This window comes from Gorilla gorilla, chromosome 15 (assembly GCF_029281585.2).
Source record: "Gorilla gorilla gorilla isolate KB3781 chromosome 15, NHGRI_mGorGor1-v2.1_pri, whole genome shotgun sequence".
In the NCBI taxonomy this organism is placed as follows: Eukaryota; Metazoa; Chordata; class Mammalia; order Primates; family Hominidae; genus Gorilla; species Gorilla gorilla.
The window spans coordinates 32,798,325-32,821,306 of NC_073239.2; the positions used below are offsets into that span (position 1 = coordinate 32,798,325).

The 22,982-nt window shown below is 41.4% G+C and overlaps 1 pseudogene; it reads left to right on the top strand.

The window, feature by feature from the left end:
- Nucleotides 1–4,199: 4,199 nt before the first annotated feature.
- LOC109023134 (dehydrogenase/reductase SDR family member 2, mitochondrial-like) lies at nucleotides 4,200–15,118 on the top strand (annotated as a pseudogene).
- Nucleotides 15,119–22,982: the final 7,864 nt, after the last annotated feature.

The window sequence follows — 22,982 nt, forward strand, 5'->3', positions numbered from 1 at the left end:
GTCAGTTTCCAGTCCCCAAGGAGGTCAACTACTGTGTGAGGTAAAGCCCCCACCCTAAATCACATTGTCGGAGGGGCTCAAAGCCCCCACCATAAATCACTATGTTACTGTCTGGCTCACCCAAGACCCCAAAGCAAACAAAGCCACTCCCAGGTGGGACATTCCAAGGGCTTAGAGACCACCTCCCAGGAGCAAGGGGGGTGGGGGAAGAAAAGCAGTCAGACATCTTTTGGACAAGGTTAAATTTTTTACTACATAGCAATTCTCAAGTGTTATGAAAAAGCAAGTAGGAAAACTACAGAACACAATTTAATAGTATTTTCCTCCTTTTTCACACAAGCTTATGGCCGAGTAAAGGATCCTAACTCTAGCTCTGGATACAGTATTTGGCTCATTCTGGGAACCTGACTTTGATAAGAAGACGAAGAACTTTGTGAATTGAAGTAAATCACGTGAGAATCACTGACCTGACCTAAGAAAAGTTTGGATTTCTGTGAAAGAGTATTCTACCACTCCTAAAGAAATATGCATTTGGCTGCAGTTTTCCACTTTTCACATAGGGGAGTGAGCTTTCTCTTGTTTGAACAACCATCAAGAACCGGGATATTATCTCATTTCAGGTGAAAATAGTATTCATGTATGCTTATCACAAATTCAGTATTCAGGATTCAGTATTTGCACAGAGGAAAAGTAAGCATAAGTTTTAGATGAAAGACATAAATTTTATTATTTATTTTTAACTTCAAAAATATTATTTTCTATGCATATATGGACCTATAAAAGAGATCAAGAAATTAATACATGTATATAATAATTTATAACTGCTAGACCTTTATTTGAGTCTGATCATGTTACTCAGTGAGAAACTTTTTTTCTAAGTCGTAATAAGATGTCTTACACTATATTTTTATTTATATTGCTTTGGCTTGTGATTAATTGCTTTGCTATTCAATACTGGCAAAATTTTTTATATAGTAAATAACATTAATTAAAATAAATTTATAACTTATTTAAATAAATCTATCAAGATGACCTTTCAAAAATTCAATTCCTTTTGGTTTAAGCCAGTTATTTAAGGGAAATGTATTATGTTTGTCTTAAGAATTTTTTAAATTTATGAAAAAGAAAGAAAGATTAATTTCCAGAAAGGTTATCCAGTCTTGGAGCTACCTGATTATATTCAAGACAGATTGGCTTAAAAAATTTGTTAGCTTTAAATAGCAGAAATAACTACTCTTGCATGTATCATATACCATGTCCCATACCTCATCAGCATGTCTTATACTATAAATAAAACTTTGAAGTCTATTTGGATAAGATTTTTTGAAAATCAGGTAGGAATTTATTAAAAGGAAAAACTGAGATCTTCTCACCTACATTACTGACTTACAGTAGAGGGGTTATTCTTTGTGGGGTGGAGGGTAGGGGGACCACACAAAAAGAGCAGGCTGATAAATTTGCTACAGTAAATAGATCCATAGGAAAATATCAGTCCTTATAAAAAATTATTTTGGTCATCTTCCCTGGTCAGAACTTGGACAGAGCTTGTGAAACCTTTGTAATTTCCCAAGTGATAAAGGTACTAGGAGCATATTTTGTTCTAATGAGGTGACTCTTGCTGGGTTCCTTAATGAAGCCTGGTCACCAGGAAGATCAAGGCATGGTTAGAAACTTGGAACCCTCTCTCATCCCCCATCAACAGGTAGGGGAGAGGAACTAGAGATTGAGTTTATAATTGATCATGCTTATGTGACAAAGCCCCCCAAAAAAATCTCTAAAAGACAGGATTCAGAGAGCATCCAGGTTGGTGAACACATCCTATGTGCTAAGAGGGGGTTGCATTCCAACTCCATGGGGACAGAAATTCTGTATTCAGGACCCCTCCAGAGCTCTCTCTATATATCTCTTCATCTGGCTGTTCATCTGTGTCCTTTATAATATCCTTAATAATAAACTGGTAAACATCTTCCCGTGAGTTCTGTGAGCCATCATAGCAAATCATCAAAACTGAGGAGGGAGTCGTGAGAACCCTCCATTTGTAGCCAAGGCTGATAGAAGTGTGGGTAACCTGGGGATTCGCTACTTGAAATTGGCATCTGAAGTGGGGGCAGTCTTGTGGGACTGAGCCCTTAACCTGTGGCATCTGCACCAACTCCAGGTAGTTGGAGTCACAGTTGAATTATAGGATGCCCAGTTGGTGTCCAGAGAGTAGGAGAATTGGTTGGTATCAGGAAAACTCCCACACATTTGGTCACAGAAGTGCTGAAAGTGTTTCATGTCATAGAGAAATGCTTTCCTTTCCTCTTTACAGTAAACTGGGGAGAGAACAGAAGGAAAAAAGTTGCTTCTTTAAAAGCCATGGAAAGGAAAGGAATTTTAAGAAAAATAAAACTCTTAAATATAGCAAATGGGATGACAGCTGCTGTATACAAAATGACAAAATTAACAAAGTAATATACCCATTATGTGTACAGCAATTTGCAGTTATCAAAAAATTTTCATATATAATGCATGTGTGTGCATATATATGTATAGATTATGTAGATTATATAAATGTGTATGTGTATATAAATTCTCTTCCTGAAGATAGAATCAACAGGTTCTTTCCTGGGGCAAGAACACTGAGTTATAGCTTCAAGACCTGAGTCATATTACTATTTGCTCTGAATTTAAAAGTTAAAAAGTCAAACAAATTTGCAAGACTAGGTTCTAATGACAATTACTTTGTCAAGAATGCAAACCACTTTTCATTTCAAAAGCATATGCGGACTTAAAGCTCGTGAAAACCAGATAAAGGTAGGCATACTTTGGAAAGAAACTGCCTGGTATAGAGGGATTAATTGTTTCCACACATCTAAGCCTGACTCCAAAACTGGCAATGGAAGACTGTATCTTGCTAACAAGTCTTAGACATGTAGTACTTGAAAAAGAACAGGTAAGGCCAGTCGCAGTGGCACACGCCTGTAATCCCAGCAGTTTGGGAGGCCGAGGCAGGCGGATCATGAGGTCAAGAGATCCAGACAATTCTGGCCGACATGGTGAAACCCCGTCTCTACTAAAATTACAAAACTTAGCTGGGCGTGTTGGCACTCGCCTGTAGTCCCAGTTACTTGGGAGGCTGAGGCAGGAGAATTGCCTGAACCCAGGAGGCGGAGGTTGCTTTGAGCCAAGATTGCGCCACTGTGCTCCTACCTGGCGACAGAGCGAGACTCCGTCTCAAAAAAAAAAAAAAAAAAAAAAAAAAAAAGAACAGGTATATTCTATACCAAGGTGTTTGGAATGGAGACCAGGAAAATGATAGGAATGAAAATATGTTCAGAGCAACCCAGGCTGAGACTGGGGAGGCACACTTGAAGACATGACGGGGCAAGAGGTTTCGTAGTTTACTTGGTTTCCCATCCATAGCTGCATTTAGACACTCTACTAACTTCAATAGGCATGTTGGGCCAGGATGCAAAATTATTTGCCTTTTAGTTCACAATATTTTATCCATTTCATAACACATATGGCTTAGAAGTTGAGAGTATGGGGCTTGAAGACAAATCTCAGTGCTAATGAATAATAATTATAATAGGCTGGGCAGGTTATTTAACTTCTCTCTGATTGCTTCCTTATGTTTCAAGGGGGGATAGCACCACCCACCTCGGTGGGTTTGCATAAAGATAAAAACACCAAATGTGCTTTTAGTTTGGTACTTAGAACATACTACAAAACACGGACCCATTAGTAATAAAAACAGCTGCTCTAGAACTCTCCTTAGGAGGAAAGAGCCGGATTTTAACAGAGAACAAACATAAGCTGTGTTGCACAACCCCTTTCTCCAGCTGAATCTTCACTGTGTCTCCCTGGGTCCCAACACACAATCCTCATGACCCCATAGGAGGCTCAAGGCATCTACAGAAGGCAGATATTAAGACAGAGGTGTGATTATTTTTTAAGAGACTAAGAAACTCCAAATAATGAATGGCTATCTATCATGTGCAATGACTCTGGAGAAATATAAAATATGAACTCTGCCCTTAAGATATTGTCAGCCTGGTGGCAGTGGGAAGAGGTGCAGGGGAAACACTGAAACTTGGTTTGGAGAGACAGCCATGTAAAACCAAGTAGATGTATTTATAAAGCTTCCCTGAAGAAGGGATGCTTTTGCTGAGTCTGAGGGAAGAGTAGAACAATTCAGGGAACGAGAAGATGCAAGTATGAAATGCAAGAACATTGTCATGTTTATAGTAGAAGGAGCTTGTGAAGGCAAAGGGAAAAGAATCAGGAACAAATCAACAAAATCCCAGTGTGGGAAGGCAAGAAATGTACATTTTATCATCAAAGCCAATGGAAAGCCATGGTTGAATCTCCACAGTGAGATGAACTTGATCAGCTTTTCACCTTGGAAAGGTTCCTCCAGCTTGGTTTCAAAGTAAGAGCAAAACAGAAGCTACAGCTACACTCCAGGCAAGACAGATGACCACTCCAACAAAATGCAGTGACTGAGGAATCAGGAGAAAATCAACTAAAAGGTAGCAGATATCATATTAGCAGGGCTTGGTGACAATTGGGTATGGAAGAAGTGAGAAGGATCTTGGCTGACTGCGGTTTCTGGCTTAGACAACTGAATGGATAGTGGGCCCATATGTTAACATAGAAAATGCAAGGAAAGGACCAGAGTTCCTGGGAGCTGATGTGCACAGCCCATAGTGATTCATAGAGGTCCACGTGCACTGTGGCAGTAAGCAAAGCTGTGAAAGACGCCCTGCGTGATGGACAGAATGTGATTTGGTGTCTTTCGGAAGGAGTCTCGGTCCTGGTTTGGGGCTTTGAGGACTCAACAAAGTGAAGTCTGGAAAGAGGGCAGGGAGACCTCCTGGTGTGTCCTAGGGGGAGGAGAAAGGAAAGGATGCCCTGACTTAGAGAGGAGAGAGAACAGCAGCTGCCCAGACACCCCAGGACCTGCCCAATCTTGAGCTACTCCTGTTGCTGGGATTCCTTCTGTGCCCTAGACAAAGCAACTGGGACTCATCATAAAGGTAAGAAGATTGTATGTTGAATATTTTATATAAATAGATCTATAGAGATACAGAGATATGAATAGATATTCTTCCAAAAATACCATAGGCCTGAGACAGGTGTCCCATCCCTTGGGCAAGAGAATGTTATAGAACAGTATGTATGCAAAGACTTTCCAAGATGTAAGTAGCCATATATATATATTTTTAATCAATTTCTTCATTAGTATGAAAGATTCAGAAAGGCAAATTTATAAAATTTATAGAGACAAAATAGATAAAGGTTGTCTGGGCCTGGGGCTAGGAAGAGGGATCAACTGTAAAGGGCATGAGGGGTTTTACTGGAGCCATGAAAATGTTCTACAACTCACCGAATGTGATGGTTGCACAACTTGGTAAAGTTACAAAAATCATTGAATTGCAGACTTAAATTTTATGGTATGTAAAATGTATGTCAATAAAATTATTTCTTAAAAAAGAAATAAATTTTCAGATCTTCAACTTCCATGTGTGGTCTTTCCTAAATATGATTTGCCTGAGAAAGCACCTGTTCTTGCTTATGTAAAATTCACTTTGCTAGCTCCCCTTTTAGTTGGCCTACTCAAAAAGGAAGAGAGTCATATTCTTTTCCTATCCTTATTTTTACTATGGTAAAAATGGAGTGTTGAGTGAAGAAACCTTCAAGCTGCCAACAGTAAGACTATCCTAAATATTGTTACTGAGATGCCTCCTTTAATGACTCATGCCTTATGACTTGTTATCTTTCTCTTTTTTACTTAATTTGGTGAAGAGTATAGCCTTGTATTAGAAATTAAATGTCTTAACCTGCTTTGGGATGTTCTGAATTCGGATATATGGTAGAATGCGGCAGTGGATGTGTTGACAATTTTCCTTTAAGGACCTCACCTTTCCATACCTCAGCGCTTATCAAAGAACACAGCTGGGGAGAATTCCACAAAAGATTAGCAATGATAGCATGGATATACAACATTCAGTGCTGCTACTAGCTTTTCCAGGTATTTACATGTGTGCAATCCTTTTCAGCTCTTCTCAACAGACACCCACAGGCTGTGTTATTAGCCAGGGGAGAAAAGTCACCTGGGAACAGATGAAGCTGAACCACCTAGTGACACTGGTTTAGTGACTGCCAAAGTTTTCAAGATGTATTAGACAAAGTCATGAATCAAATTTCAAATGACTTCTTCAGATTCAATATGAATTAGCCAGAAAGATAGTTAGAGTTTCTTTCATCCAGTCACATCATGACGTCCATAATCTGGCTCCATGATCACTAATCTCAGGTGGCCCCAGGACCAGGTTATTTCCTCCTTTGCCATCTGCTCATAGGGGACACCGCCTTATGTAACACATATGGCTTAGAAGTTGAGAGTATATAAGCTGAGAGAGAGGCATCCATGCAACAGGGGTGGGTGGCATGGGAATCGGGGCACCAGCTTATGTGATTTGTGTAAACTACTTTGGTATTACTTAGACCTGATCCCTATTGTATCACTTCCTTCAAATGGTGGGTTGCTGATGTGTTCTCCTAACTTTAAGACTGAGAAAGCCCAGGTTGTGATGAGTAGCTCTAGTCACGCCATCCTTTGAAATTCCATGGTCAGGCTGGGCGTGGTGGCTCACGCCTGTAATCCCAGCACTTTGGGAGGCCGAGGTGGGTGGATCACCTGAGGTCAGAAGCCTGACCAACATGGTGAAACTCTGTCTCTTCCAAAAATACAAAAATGAGCTGATCGTGGTGGCATGAGCCTGAAATCGCAGCTACTCGGGAAGTTGAGGTGGGAGAATTGCTTGAACCCAGGAGGCAGAGGTTGCAGCGAGCTGAGATCATGCCACTGCACTCCGGCCTGGGCGACAGACTCCAACTCAAAAAAAAAAAAAAAAGAAAAAGAAAAGAAATTCCATGGTCAGATACTCAGTCTCTACCAGGGATCAGGTGTTACTTGCTACTTTTCAAATGTTTTATTGTTTCGTGCTGCATTTAGCATTGCCTTGCACTAGAACCCTAGGGTTCTGTGCTAAGACTCCCTATTGGGGCTTACCAAGGATTACTCAGTAGAGCTTTATTGGCACAAATATCTGGGACTCTAAGAGATCCATTAGGTCCTGTGGCCCAAGTGGCAGGGCTGGTTATACAACATCTTAACCTGCCACAGAGCCTTCTCTTACCCTGGGCCCCACTCAAAACTGACAGCCTTCATAATCACCCGATAAATAGGTTGCAGCAGAATTTCCAAGAATAGTTTGCAATGTCCCCCAAACCTAAAGAGCACTACCAAATTTTCATTGTCTTTCAACTCTGAATGAAAGCCTCAATATGCCTCAAACCACTGGAATCCTAAAAACCACTCATGTGATGGGTTTCTGGATCTCTGTAGGATTTGCCTCTCACCCTCTGAGGCACATATGTATTACTTAGACATTCAGAGTTCCTTTGACTTCTGCTCATCATGTCCAGTTAACATTATGTCATCAATATAATGCACTAACATGAAATTCACATTTTAAGTACTCAGGTGCCCAAGCTGGAAAACTGGGCCTCATTTTTAGCTCCTTTTGCTCCGAGGGTGACCAATTTCTCACGAAGGGCCGATAATTTTAACTAATAAATGTTTCCCAAATCTAACTTATTTTCTGCATCTATACTACTTCTGACTAGTTCAGGGCCTGGCTGGATACCTTCCACTGGTCCCCTCCAGGCGCATGCTCCACTCTGTTCCATGCTCTTGGAGGCTGAGCTGTGTGGATGACATCTCACTTCCAGAAGGGTTTGCTAATAGATAACCCGATAGATCAGAGGAAAGGAGGGAAATGCGGTTGTGGTATTTATTCACATGGTTTCCTTCTGCAGGGGTGTCTCTAGCTTACTATAACACTTAACCAAAGGTCACAGCCCCTGACAGGCAGCCGTCTGTCTTTGTCCTTGTTGGGGTAACTCACTTCCTCCTCTTGCCCTTTCAGGCCTTGCTCCCTGTGCCTGGCTCCAGTGCTGCACTATCTCTTGTGGTTACCCCATACTTTGCCTCTTAAATAGCCCCTTCATGAAACTCTCTTCAATTTACCCAATTTAAATATGCCATCTATTTCTTGACAGTATCTGATGGGCACAAGACCTTAGTATCTCTTACTGCAAGAATCTCCTGGCTGCCACATCAAATAAGTGCACATGCATATACACACATGCTAACGTTGTCCCTATATGGCAAAAATCTGACCATATCAGTATCTGACCCCTTTGCATTTCTTATTAAATTTCAGTAACTCCCACTTGCCCTCTGCGTAAAGTCTAAGCTTTTTGTTTTGGCATGCAATAACCACCACTATCCAGCCCTTGACCAATTCTATAGCTTCATCTCCAGCCACTCCCCACCTCATACTTGCTGCTCCAAGGATAACAAACTCTTGGTAGTTTCTCTCACTCTGTGCTGTTTTTCTCCCCCTTGCCCTTACATGTGCTAACTTCCTTGCTTGGTATGCCCTTCTATATTTCCAAACTCCTTACTCCATTCTCCTTCAAGAATAAGCCCTGAAAAATTTAAAAAAAAAACAAGTCATGTATACTGTGGTCCCATTCATGCAAAATTGAACACATAGCTATTATATGACAATGGATATTTGGAGAGGTGACTTAAAGAATGGCAAAATAATAATAATAGTTAACAGTGAAATATCAAATTTTTACTTATGTTGGATAATTTTTGAGAAGGTAAGATAATGACTCCCATACAAATGTAAAATGAACAAGTGCCAACATTTAAAAAACTCATTAATTAGTGAGGGGAACCACAAAGCCATTACAACTGATTCAAAGGTAAATTCAAAGAATCACACATATATAGGACATAGGGAAGAGTAAAATAAGTTTGTTTAATAGATGCAAAGCTGATTTCCTCCAGTGTAGAAGGAAAATTGAATCTCCTCCAGAGGAAATTTATATGCATCTATGGATAGATGCAAATATTTATTAGTTATCTAAAACTCTGAGTTGTAAATAGCTCAAAGGCAATGTAAGATACAGAGACCCCACAGAATCAGGTCACCTAGAAGAGTAGCTAGATAACACCTAGTTTTTCACTGAAGATACCCAGAGTCCATTTCAAAGTCAGGTCTGTTTTAGAGTCTTTTGCAACTTTTCCCTCAACTTTCTTATACATTTTTACAAATATTTTAAAAACAATTTATAATGAACATATATCCTCTTTTAATTAAAAAAGCATGCCTCCTAAAAAACAAACAAATGCAATATTAGAAGCTCCTTTTCCTCAATTGACTTAGGTGTCACCTTTTCCAGATTATTTATCTAACCACTGCCACCCCAAGGTTAAGTTAGGCGCCATTCCTTCTCCTGTGCTCCCATAAAATTGTGTGACTCATATGTTCCTCCTACCACAATGTATTATAGTCATATTTTTCTGCAGGCCCAGCTCAGGCTGTGAGTGGTTTGAGTACCAAAATCATGAGTCATCTTTGTATTCTGGCCGCCCAGCCCATAGCAGGTTCCCAATAGATGCTCACTGAATGAATGAAGAGACTAGGGCATGCATAGATTCTGTATCTTTTGCCAAAATTATATATATATATGACTGGGGCAGAGAAGGAGAGAGAGAGAGAGAGAGAGAAAGAGAGAGAGAGAGAGATGCTTAGCTTTTAAAAATAAACTGTTTGGAGTGACATTAACAAAATGTTGAGTAGGAAGAGAAGGAAACCCAAAACTGTTTTGAATCCTTGGCTACAAGGGAGGTAGGGAACCATAATGAATGAGCAGGGATTGTAGGAGCCAAATTTCAGAGAAAAAAAGAATTGTGAATTTATCTTTAAAGTCTGCTTCAAAAGCATTTATCTGCTATGATATTTACCTAAGATTTACTAAGGTTGAAGTACTTAAATAAGGGAATTGGGTTTATGTAAATAAGTTCATAGCTACAGATTTGTGAAGATTTGAACAGAGACTCAGTATTCTAAATATCAGGAAAACACAAGTTCACAATGTACACAATGCCTGATGCCCCCCAAAGCCTGAATACTTAAAAATCAAGAATGGGTACTTAACGATAAATGCTTTAAGACCAGAGCTGAACGGACACCACTGACTGCACAAGGGAAGGGTCTGACATGCAGTAACTAAGGAATTTGACCTGTAGGTCCAGTGAGGCCCCTAGGAAACCATTATATCACTACAGCAAAATCTGCATTCATTCATTCATTCATTCATTCAACAAATACCTATGAAGCCATTGCTAGGTGCCGGGCACCCTGCTAGAAGTGACAAATGTAACACGGTCACTTAGAGTTAGAAAGATGAATGTGAGGATTAAGCACAGGAGGGCATCAGGTCACATGGAGGAGACAATGAATCAGCTTTGGGGTGTCAGGAAGACTCCCCTCATGTGCTGAAAATGAAGACAAGTCTAGAAGAAGAGGCTGAGGGATGAAAAGCAGGCAGAGCAGAGAGCACTGGGAGCAGGGAGTCAAATGTGTCTTGAAGCTTGAGGCTAGAGACTCATGGAGGACAAAATGATAAAACACATCACTCTTAAGCAGCTGTGGAACTTTAGGCACTTGATAGTTTACAAAGCCCTCTCACATCTTAATTTATTTGGGCTTCTCACAACAAACCTGAGAAGTAGATGTTCGTTATCCTAGTGGTTCTCAATGAATAAATATTTATTGGATATGTTGACCTAAGAGAATGAAGCTGAGGCAAAATTAATACAAGCAGAGAGTTTATGTGGGCCAAGCCTGAGGATTGCAACCCAGGAGCATAGATTCAAGTTGCCCTGAATATACGCTCCAATTAGCAGAAGTTACAAGTGGATTTTTAAAGGCAAAAAATGGGGAAGGAAATGGACTGTTACAAAACTGTTTGTCAGAAATTCTCATTGGTTTACACAAAGAACATTGATTAGTGACTGGCTACACATTTATAAACTACAGAGTGTGTGTTATAGTGTCTGGTGTGGCATTATTAGGTTAATTTCCAGCTACTGGTGGCAATAGCAAGCAGTGTCAAGAGATGAATACTTAGCTCAAAGAGGGGAGTAGGGTGTGGGATTGTGGCCTCCTTTTAATGTCTCTCTGGGCCTAATAATTAAAAAGATTTGTATTCCTCAGATAAAAATTATTTCTTTTCTCAAACCTATGTGTGCATATGCCAGAATTTGATACCAGATAACAGAAGCCACTCAAGCTAATTTAAAGAGAAGAGATTTCACATATGAAATTCTGTGTTCATAAAATCACTGGAAAGGCTAAAGGAGCAGGCTCGAGGTTGATCTTCTGGGAGCTATTCCCAGACCCACCCAGTTCTAGCCCAAAACTGCTTACTGCTTACAAGAACTGCTTACTGGAACTGTGATTGCCTTTTTAGAGGCTTCCCTCCTTGGACTGAGTTCAACAAGAGGAAGATCAAACAGAAACCACCATGTTTACTTAGGCCTCTGACCCTGGGTTGGGGGGCCTCATGTCCCCCGTGGCTCCACTCTGCATGAGAAGCACCAGCAGTGGAGCCAACTATAGGCTCAAACTAGCCATCAAAGCTGCCATGATCACAGGATCTACAAACACGTGAGAGCAACTCTTTGGGAATTTGGGAACTGTGGGTGTCTTTGGGTTTTGTTGACCTCATTTTCTTAGGCTCATCCCCACAAAGCAAAGCCTACTAGATTTAACTGCTAGTAGATTTTTGGGAAGGTGATCTTAATGAGAAATATTGAGGAAAAGGAAAGGAAACTGGAAAAGGAGACAAAACCAGTGCAGGATGTGTAATGGAGTCGGCCCACTATAGGCCACTGGGTGATGGGTTTCAAAGGTCTTCTAGGAAGCAGGAAATGCATCTCAGAGGCATCTATCAGCGGAAGAGGAGAGAATTCCTCTGTCAGTCTAGAGTTGCCCTATGTGGGTTAATGCCTCACACTTTCAAGCTGCATGCCGGTGAGCACTCAGTGGTTTCACATGCCTGAGGCAGGGGGCTCTCTGGTTGCAGCTACAAAGCAAACCAAAGCCTTGAGGAACTGAGAACGAGTTTTCATAGTAGGGATTCTAGTGGGAGGGGAGGCCAAGAAGATCTGATGTGGACATAGGAGGTTCAAAGCATCTGTGGACTGACCTATTTCCTCTTTATCTCTTCTGGTCCTCTGACCATCCATAGTACAGCATGAGGTTAGCTGCTCTGAGTTAGTGGAGAGAATTCATTTTGGTGCCTCAGGGCAGAAATGCAGCAAGAAAAGTCTCAGTCCTAGTCTAAATTGTCACCTCCTCCTCTTCTCTGCCCCCAGGTTCGGCTTTGCCATTGCCCGGCGTCTGGCCCACGATAGGGCCCACGTAGTCATCAGCAGCGGGAAGCAGCAGAACGTGGACTGGGCTGTGGCCATGCTCTAGGGGGAGGGGCTGAGCATGTGCCAGACACCCTGTGCCACACAGGGAAGGCTGAGGACTGGGAGTGGCTGGTGGTCATGGTGAGAGGCATAGAAGGAGGTGCAGACAGGCTCAGGGATTCTGATACTATGACCCACAGTAGGGCAGAGGGATAAAGGCACCATCACAGGAATCGGGTCAACTATGTGTCACTTGAGCCTTGTCCACGAGGCCCAGTCTCCAGTTAACAGACCTGGGCACAGAAAGGACCAGTTCAGGGAGGGCGTCCTTTCTCCACCCAGGTTTGTTCTCTCCCTCAGGGAGAGAGGGAGTGCATGTGGCCTGGGACTCAGGGAGATGTTGGGGTGGGGAACATGCTGGTGGGAAAGAAGAAGCTGGCTTCTCCACCAGCTCCATGGAGCCAGCCAGGCCCTCCTGGAAGATTCCTGAGGAGGAGTCTGAGGGGACAGAGATGTACAGAAGGAAGCCGTCATCTTATAGTCAGAGGTAGAGTGTTCAGGGAAATGGAGAGGGGACAGTGAAATTTCAAGACACAGTGCAGGTGAGAGATGTGTTTGGGGATGGGTAGCAAACAGCCTGGGACTAGAAGGAGGATGTGAAAGGGTACTGGGTGATGCTCCACTGCTTTTTATCCAGAAGCTCCATACCTGGCTCCTAAAGCAAAAGAGATAATCTCCATCCTCACATGATATTGTTCTCCTGTGCTTTGAACTTGACCTAGGAACAGCCTCTGGGACATTAAACAGAAGTCACCTTCCACTGCTGCAGACACCTTCCTCTTCCGTAACCTTATTCCTTTATGTCCCTTTCTCACTCTCAGGCCCTGGAACACTGTGGGGGTGTGGACTTCCTGGTGTGCGTGGCAGGGATCAGTCCCTTGGTGGGAAGTGCCTTGGGGATCAGTGAGCAGGTCTGGGACAAGGTGAGGTCTGGGGAAGCCAGGAGGGGGCAGGCCGGACTTCGTCCTCACCTTCCTGCCATGTAACCCTCTCTCCATCTAGGCTCACACATCCAGAGCTGGTCCTCAGCTGTCACACATCCACCTTCCCATGACAGATTCATTGGTGCAGAGTGAGGCCTGGGGCTTGGACTTTCTGAGCGTCAATTTCCCCATCTGTGAGATGGATGTGGGAGTGTCTAAGTGGCAGTTTTGGTCCCCACTGTTCAGGAGCTACCAGTCTGCGGGGAATGTCCAACCAAAAACCAAATAGTCACAAAAAATATGGGGCACAGAGAAGGGAATGACAGCCTAATCCCTAACACGGGTACCTCCTGGCTATCACCCCAAAATCTAGCCTTCCCCAGACTCAGCTGTTGATGCCTCCTCTGCTCCAGATGAAACTGGTGTGCTTGGAAACATGGGGAGACAACCCATAGACTCTGGGGTCTTCTTCTGGAAGAGTCTTCAGCCTAATCCACTTACTCCTGTATCTTCAGGATGCCCCCATTTCCATGAATGCACAGGAAAGCCAACATTCCACCCACATTATGGGTGTCAGAGGCCATCATGCCCACATCCTAACCTGGTACATTTCCTAATATGGTGAGACTGCTGGACTGACTGCATCTCCACTCCCCCATCTCCTGTTTGCTCTGATTTCAGATCCTAAACATCACTGTGAAGGCCCCAGCCTGCTGCTGAGCCAGCTGCTGCCCCACACGGAGAAGATGGGGTGAGGGTGGGAAAGGGGAATAAGGAGGTAGCTGCTTGATATCAAACAGGCAGCAGGGGAACTAGAGTGAAAGGGGGCCGATTTGAGAGTTAGACATTCCTACTGGGAAACAGGCTTAGCTGAGCCGGTCATACAAGAATGGTGAGTGTGTGGCTTTCATGCTTCTGGGTCAGCTAAAAAAAAAAAGTTCTATCCATTAGTGTCAATCTCTCACATCTGGAGTGCCCAGGGGGTCTGGCAAGGACTTGACTGGAATAAGGAGGAAGGATCCACAGACAGAAGGTCCCAGAGTCCTGACAACAGTCTTGGAATCAGAGACCCTTGGGCTACAGGAGCTCTGGCCACAAGAGTTCAGGCTGATGACCCTGAGACACCCCATAGCCGGCCTGTAACTACAGCAGTTGTTTCCCAGTCCCACTCAACTCTTATCCCTCCTGCTTCCTCTTACACCTGTCCTACCCGACCTTTTCCCAGCTCCCGCCAGTCAGTTCCCAAATTAGGAAGCCTGCTTCCTTGCTGTCCTCACAGCCCGTGATAGAAGCATCACCTGTGGGATGGGCCTAGGGCTGTCTCTCGCTGTCAATTCCCCACTGGTCTTGGCGACTCGGGATGTTCCCAGACGTTCTCCCCATGCCATTTGTCCTAGGGTTGGAACAACCTGCCTGTGCTCCTGGGAGTTCCTGTTTTGTTCTTGGATTTCAGCCCAATCATTAGAAGGTTTCATTTTCTGACCACCTTAGGAACACACCTTAGGCCTGTCTCATTCCTGCTCTAAAATAGATCCCTCTGGCCATGCCCCAGCCTCTTAAACATCTCCCCCCACTTAGCCATGCCTCCTCTGAAGGTCAGGGCCACCCAGTTATCTCCACCAGCATTGCCCTCACTCTATTCTTTAAAATGGCCAGTGGAGGTAAAGTGAATTTTCCTCAGTCTCAGGTAAAGTGCTTTGCAGATAGATGTAGTTTTAAGACTCTTTTCCCAACTGTTTTGCTTCCCTTCAGTTCCCATATTGACATTCTGGAGCAGCCACTGAATTCAGCAAGCATGTACTGAGCAGCTAGTATAGACTGGGCTGCTTCTCTGGACTTGTGTGATCATCTGTGAAACACAACCAGGACTTCTAACTAATGAGGACTTCTGAGGCCCCTTCCAGCTCTAACACAGACATGGTGTGATATTAGATTGAATCTCAGTGGTCCCGAGTCACTGAGAACAGTGGGGAATTGACAGGAAGAGACAGCCCTAGGCCCATCTCACAGGTGATGCATCTACCATGGGCTGTGGAGAGAGCAAGGAAGCAGACTTTCTAATTTGGGAAATGACTGGCAGGGGCTGGGAAAAGGTCAAGGAGGACAGGGCCACTGTAAGAGGAAGCGGGAGGGACAAAAAATATCATTTTTGTTGATAGAAAATGGCCAAATACAGTAATTTATGTGGTTGAACACAATACAATGGTTTTCAAATTGTTTTTAATGGCGGAAACCTTTTGTCAAAGAATAACCTCCATAGGAGTCCAATATATAAAACAGACAAAAGCAGAAATGCCCAGCTTAAAATTGGATTAGGGGCCTGGTGCTCAACCATCTGGTCCCTGTTCCTGGTACTGGGCACCTCTTGCGGAATCAGGCTTCACAAAACTTGTTGCAAACTACAAATGTAATGAAGACAGCATGGGCTTTGGAGTCAGAGAGACCTACCTTTAGATCCCTGCTCTGTCACTAGCTACATATGCTTGTTAACTAAACTCTCTGGGCCTTTGTTTCCTTACCTATTAAGTGGGATAATGATGCTTGGCAGACCTCTTGTGGACATTAATTGGCATGATAAAATATGTTGATTATGCACATAGTAAAGACTGTGTCTATGCATATTTACTAGAGTAAATAATAAACATTGGCCGGGTGCAGAGGCTCACACCTGTAATCCCAACACTTTGGGAGGCTGAGGCAGAAAAGTCACTTGAGCCCAGGAGTTCAAGGGTGCAGTGAGCTATGATCACACCACTGTACTTCCAACTAGGTGATCAAGTGAGACACTGTCTCAAAAAAAATTATTTGAAAGTGAATATTATCATTTTCACAGCTGCAAGAACGTCACAAACTAAAGTTCTTTAAAAGTGAAAGAACTTTACATCACAATTAAAAGAACTAGAGAACCAAGAGAAAACCAACCCCAAAGTTAGCAGAAGACAAGAAATAACCAAAATCAGAAGTGAACTGAAGGAGATTGAGACACAAAAAAAACCATTCAAAAGATCAGTGAATCCAGGAGTTGGTTTTTTGAAAAAACTTAATAAAATAGACTGCTAGCTGGACTAATGAAGAAAAAATCCAAATAAACACAATTAGAAGTGACAAAAGGGGTCATTGACCCCACAGAATACAAATAGCTATCAGAGAATATTATGAACACCTCTATGCACATAAACTAGAAAATCTAGAAGAAGAGGATAAATTCCTGGACACATACACCCTCCCAAGACTGAGCCAGGAAGAAATTGAATCCCTGAACAGACCAATAATGAGCTCCAAAATAAAATCAGTAATAAATAGCCTACTAAGAAAAGCCTAGGAATGACAGATTCACAGCTGAATTCTCCCAGCTGTACAAAGAAGAGCTGGTACCATTCCTACTGAAACTATTCCAAAAAATTTAGGGAGAGGAACTCTTCCCCAACTCATTCTATGGGCCAGCATCATCCTAATACCAAACCCTGTCAGAAACACAGAAAAAAAATGTTAGGCCAATATCCTTGATGAACACTGATGCAAAAATCCTCAACAAAATACTTGCAAACTGAATCCAGCAGCACATCAAAAAGCTTATGCACCACGATCAAGTAGGCTTTATCCCTGGGATGCAAGGTTGGCACAACATACACAAATTGAGAAATGTGATTCATCACATGAACAGAATTAAGAACAAAACCACATGATTGTCTTAATAGATTCAGAAAAGGCTTTTGATAAAATTCAACACCCTTTCTGTTAAAAACTCTCAATAAACTAGGTACCAAAGGAACATACCTCAAAATAATAAGAGCCATTTATGACAAACCCACAGCCAACATCATGCTGAATGGGCAAAATCTGGAAGCATTACCCTTGAAAACTAGCACAGGACAAGGATGTCCTGTCTCATCATTCGTATTCAACATAGTATTGGAAGTCCTAGCCAGAGTAATCAGGAAAGAGAAAGATATAAAGGACATCCAAATAGGAAGAGAAGAAGTCAAACGATCTCTGTTTGCAGGTGATATGATCCTATATTGAGAAAACCCCATAGTCTCGGCACAAAAGCTCCTTAAGTTGATAAACAACTTCAACAAAGTTTCAGGATACAAAATTAATGCACGAAATTCACTGGCATTCTTATACACCAACAACAGCCAATCCAAGAGCCAAATGAGGAATGCAATTCCATTCACAACTGCCACAAAAAATACCTAGGAATACAGCTAAACAGGGAGGTGAAAGATCACTACAATGAGAACTACAAAACATTGCTAAAAAAAAAATCAGAGATGACACAAACAAATGGAAAAACATTCCACACTCATGGATTAGAAGAATCCATATTGTTAAAATGGCCATATTGCCTAAAGCAATGTATAGATTCAAGGCTATTCCTATTAAACTGCAAATGACATTCTTCACAGAACTAGAAAAAGAACTATTTTAAAATTCATATGGAGCCAAAAAAGAGCTTAAATAGCCAAAGCAATCCTAAGAAAAAATAGCAAAGCTGAAGGCATCACACTACCTGACTTCGAACTATACTACAGGGCTGCAGTAACCAAAACAACATGATACTGGTACATAAACAGACACATAGAATAATGGAACAAAATAGAGAGCCCAGAAACAAGGCTACACACCTACAACCATCTGATCTTTGACCAAGCTGACAAAAACAAAAAATGGGGAAAGGACTCCCTATTCCATAAACAGTGCTGGGATAACTGGCTAGACATATGCGGAAGATTGAAACAGGATGCCTTCCTTACACCATATAAAAAAATTAAATCAAGATAGATTAAAGACTTAAATGTAAAACCCAAAACTATAAAAACACTGGAAGACAACCTAGGCAATATCATTCTGGACATAGGCATGGGCAAAGATTTCATGACAAAGAAGCCAAAGTAATTGCAACAAAAGCAAAATTGACAAATGGGATCTAATTAAACATAAGAGCTTTTGTATAGCATAAGAAACTATCAACAGAGTAAGCAGACAACCTACAGAATGGAAGAAAATTTTTGCAAGATATGCATCTGACGAAGGTCTAATATCCAGCATCTACAAGGAACTAACACAAATTTACAAGAACAAAACAAACAACCTCATTAAAAACTGAGCAAAGGACATGGCCAGATGCTTTTCAAAAGAAGACATAGATGCGACCAACAAGCATATGAGAAAAATCTCAATATCACTGATCATAAGAGAAATGCAAATCAAAACCACAATGAGATACCAGCTCACACCAGTCATAATGGCTATCATTAAAAGGTCAAAACATAACAGATGCTGGTGAGGTTGCAGAGAAAAAGGAACACTTAAACACTGTTGGTGGGAGTGTAAATTAGTTCAACCATTGTGGAAACAGTGTGGTGATTCCTCAAAGACCTAAAAACAGAACTACCATTCCATCCACCAATCCCATTACTGGATATATAACCAAAGGAATATAAATCATTGTATTATAAAGGCACATGCACACGTATGTCCATTGCGGCACTATTCACAATAGTAAATACATTGATGTCCATTAATGTCCATTAATGGCAGATTGGATAAAGAAAATGTGATAAATATACACAGTGGAATACTATGCAGCCATAACAAAGAATGAGATCATGTCCTCTGCAGGAACATGGATGGAGATGGAGGCCATTATCCCTAGCAAACTAATGCAGGAATAGAAAAGCAAATACTGCATGTTCTCACTTATAAGTGGGAGCTAAATGAAGAGAACACATGAATACATAATGGGGAATAACAGAGACTGGGGCCTATCAGAGGGTGGAAGGTAGGAGGAGGGAGAGGATCAGGAAAAATAACTAGTGGGTACTAGGTTTAATACCTGGGCGATAAAATAATCTGCACAACAAATCCCCATGAAACAAGTTTACCTATGTAACAAACCTGTACATGTACCCCTGAACTTAAAATAAGAGTTAAAAAAAGTAAAGAAAATAAATATTAACTACAGTATAAATTATCACATAAGTAGTGTAAATAACATTTAATAATAATTTAATTGGTTTCAATATTTACAATAAACGTTATTAATATTATTACTACGACTACTACTATTAGTTGTGAGATCTGAGCAAGTAAAAGATTGCTTTCTCCAACCTTGTGGATAAGGCACGACTTTATGAAGGAAGCTCCACTTAAGTTGTTTCTATTTATTCTTATCTACTTGCCAAAATCCTATTATTCCTAACCCAATTTAAATGGCGATTCCCATATGCTAAAAGAATATAACCATCAACCTAGAATTCCATATCTATCAAGTATATCTTTCAAAAATTAGGGCAAATTTATAACATTTTCGGAGAAATGAAAACAAAGTTTACTACCAGAAGATCTTCACTAAAGGAAATTTTATTTTTTTATTTTTTATTTTTTAAAATTTTTTATTATACTTTAAGTTCTAGGGTACATGTGCACAACATACAGTTTTGTTACATATGTATACATGTGCCATGTTGGTGTGCTGCACCCATTAACTCATCATTTACATTAGGTATATCTCCTAATGCTATCCCTTCCCCCTCCCCCCACCCCACAACAGGCCCTGGTGTGTGATGTTCCCTTTCCTGTGTCCAAGTGTTCTCATTATTCAATTCCCACCTATGAGTGAGAACATGTGGTGTTTGGTTTTTTGCCCTTGCGATAGTTTGTCATGTCCCTAAAAAGGACAAGAACTCATCCTTTTTATGGCTGCATAGTATTCCATGGGGTATATGTGCCACATTTTCTTAATCCAGTCTATCATTGTTGGACATTTGGGTTGGTTCCAAGTCTTTGCTATTGTGAATCATGCCACAATAAACATATGTGTGCATGTGTCTTTATAGCAGCATGATTTATAATCCTTTGGGTATATACCCAGTAATGGGATGGCTGGGTCAAATGGTATTTCTAGTTCTAGATCCCTGAGGAATCGCCACACTGTCTTCCACAATGGTTGAACTAGTTTACAGTTCCACCAACAGTGTAAAAGTGTTCCACTAAGGGAAATTTTAAATGGTACTTTAGGCAGAAGGAAAGAAATGATTTCATATGGAAAATCTAAGATGAAAGTAAGAATGAAAAACACAGAACATAGTAACATGAACAAATTAAACCACTTCTTGTAAAAAGAAATCGTTTTGTGGAGTTAAAAAAATTAACTCCACAAATAGTTAAATATGCAAAAATAATATTTAAATCAGGAGATAGAAATGGAGTTAAGGTGTAAGAAGATTTTTATGTTGTTAGAGAGAGGGTAAGAATATTAATCTTAAACTTTGATAAGCAAAACAGGCCTGTTTAACTTTATAGGGCAAAGCTACAAGAATGGCAATGGAGTATGAAGTATATTTTCAAATTAATAGAGAGGGAAGTGGAAATGGAAAAAATAATCTAAAAAAAGCAAGAAGGGACAGAAAACAAAACAAAGAACTGGGGGAATATTTAAAAAGCACAAAATTGGATGCTAGACATTAATCCTAGTATATCAGTGATGACAGTTAAAATATAAAGATTGTCAAGCTAGATTTTTAAATCAAAAATTTTAAATCTGATTAGACAGAAATGACATATTTTATTAAATTTTTCATTTCTGTTGAATGAGTTTATAGAAATTTATTTATAGAAACAGCTCTAGGAAATGTATAGTTCTAGGAAAGGCTGGCAATCAAGAAATTGAAGTAGGACAGATAAACCTCAGCACATTTACAATGTGTACTCAGCTCAACTGCTGTAGTTAAAATGCACATTTTAATCCTTCTTTACAGAATTAAAGTATATCTTTCTTGATGGTAACCAAAGTATTATATTGTCAATGCTAAGTAAAAGTCAAAGCTGAAATGTTCAGGAGAGAAAGCACTCAGTATGAAAAAAGAAAAAAATATAGAGCAGAAATCAATGGAAAATAAAACAAAATACAATATAGGGATCAAAAAAACAAAAAAATAAAACCCTATTTTTTAAGAAAATGAATGTTTCTGGCAAATTTCCAATGGGATTGATCAAGGAAAAAGAGGAAAGACATAAATAGCCAATATCAGGAATAGAAACAAAAGATACAGATCCTGAGAACAATAAAAAGGCATGAAAAGAATGATAATGCCAAAGAGAAATTTTTACGTCAAACTTATGTTTATGCTGAAATTATAATGAAATAGAAAAAAATTTTAAACTTACATATCTTACCAAAACTGACTCAAGAAGAGATAGAAAACCTGACCAGTCCTATAACCATTAAATAAATGTAATGTATAGTCAAAGTTTTTCCTACAAAAACAAAATCCAGGGACCGGGCACAGTGGCTCACTGTGACATATGCTTCAACACAGTGGTGAGGACCACGGGTAGCTCCTGTTCCTATCCCCTGAGCAGTAGTGTGCCTTCCCCTTCCAGGCCATGTGCCACAGAGAGCTGGACTCTCTGGCCTGGACCTGTGGACTTTTGCTCTGATATCCACAGCCTTTGGGATCAGCAGCAGAATCAGAATCAGTTCTTTGTGAGAGGCCACCCCAACAGTTCTTTCACAAGGACACAGGCCTGCAAGATGCACAGCCTATGTGATGTGACTCCATCTGTAGGAGTGGCACTGCCTTTTTTACCTTTCCTGTAGCTCCTTGAGGACCTGGTCTTGAGGGATCACACGAAGAGTCTCTTCAGAGTACAGAGGTGAGTTGCGGAGAGGCAGTATCCCTTGTAGAGCTGGATTAACATGACCTCAGAACCTTCATGATGAGCGAAAGATCACACACTATCCCTCACAGGCTTACCCATTCCCCTTTCTGGGGTCTGACGGTCCTCTCAGGCCTGGGATGACCTCTGCAGGTCCCCGCAAAGCCCTCATCTCTTCACTTACAGCCGTTTGCTCACCCCCCCAGGGGTCTTGACTTCGCAGCATCCCATGGGAACCCAGGGCTCATGAGGAAGGTGTAATTAGTCTCAGCCCCACCTCCTTTTCCATGCAGAGTGGGGTGGCATGGGGACTGTGTGGGGCTTGTGTCCTTCCTGTACTCTCCAGACACCAGCCACAACATCGGAGACAACATTGTGGTGGCCAGCATTTCCCCTCACCTCTGAGGGTCAGGAGCTCGGAGCTTGGGCTTGTGTCTGGTGCAGGAGCTTCAAGGGGTCCTTGGGCCACCCCACTGCAACACCTTGTTAACAGTGGGTCCATGCTCCAAATAAACACTTTGATTCAAAACTGTCACAGGTAGAAATAGTAAAGAACATCAGAAAGATGTCATATCACAAGAGGGCTTGTGTTATGAAACTATCATTAAAATCAGATAAAGTGATGTCAGCTTCGCCAGAAACTAAATGGTGCTCTTGGGAGTTTTAAGGAAAGGAGTAAAGTCAGGCAGAGAGAGAGAGCTGAAAGGAAGGAAAGGAAAAAGGCATTTTGAACATGCTGCTGGATGCTGTCATGTGGATTGTCTCCTAAACATCTCTGTGAGCCTGATGACTTGGAGCAATTTAAGGAAAATGCTTTGAGGGCACACGGCTAGGCCACGATCAGAAACAGAACCCAGTGTGTTGGCACAACAGGAAGGGATCAGCATGGAACCTGTATTTGAGAGGAAAGATCAGCCCCTGCAGTCCTCATTCTTCTCTCAGATCCTTATCCTAAAAGTCTGGCTCTGGTCTACCTGCATTCACACAATTCAGCCTTCCACAGA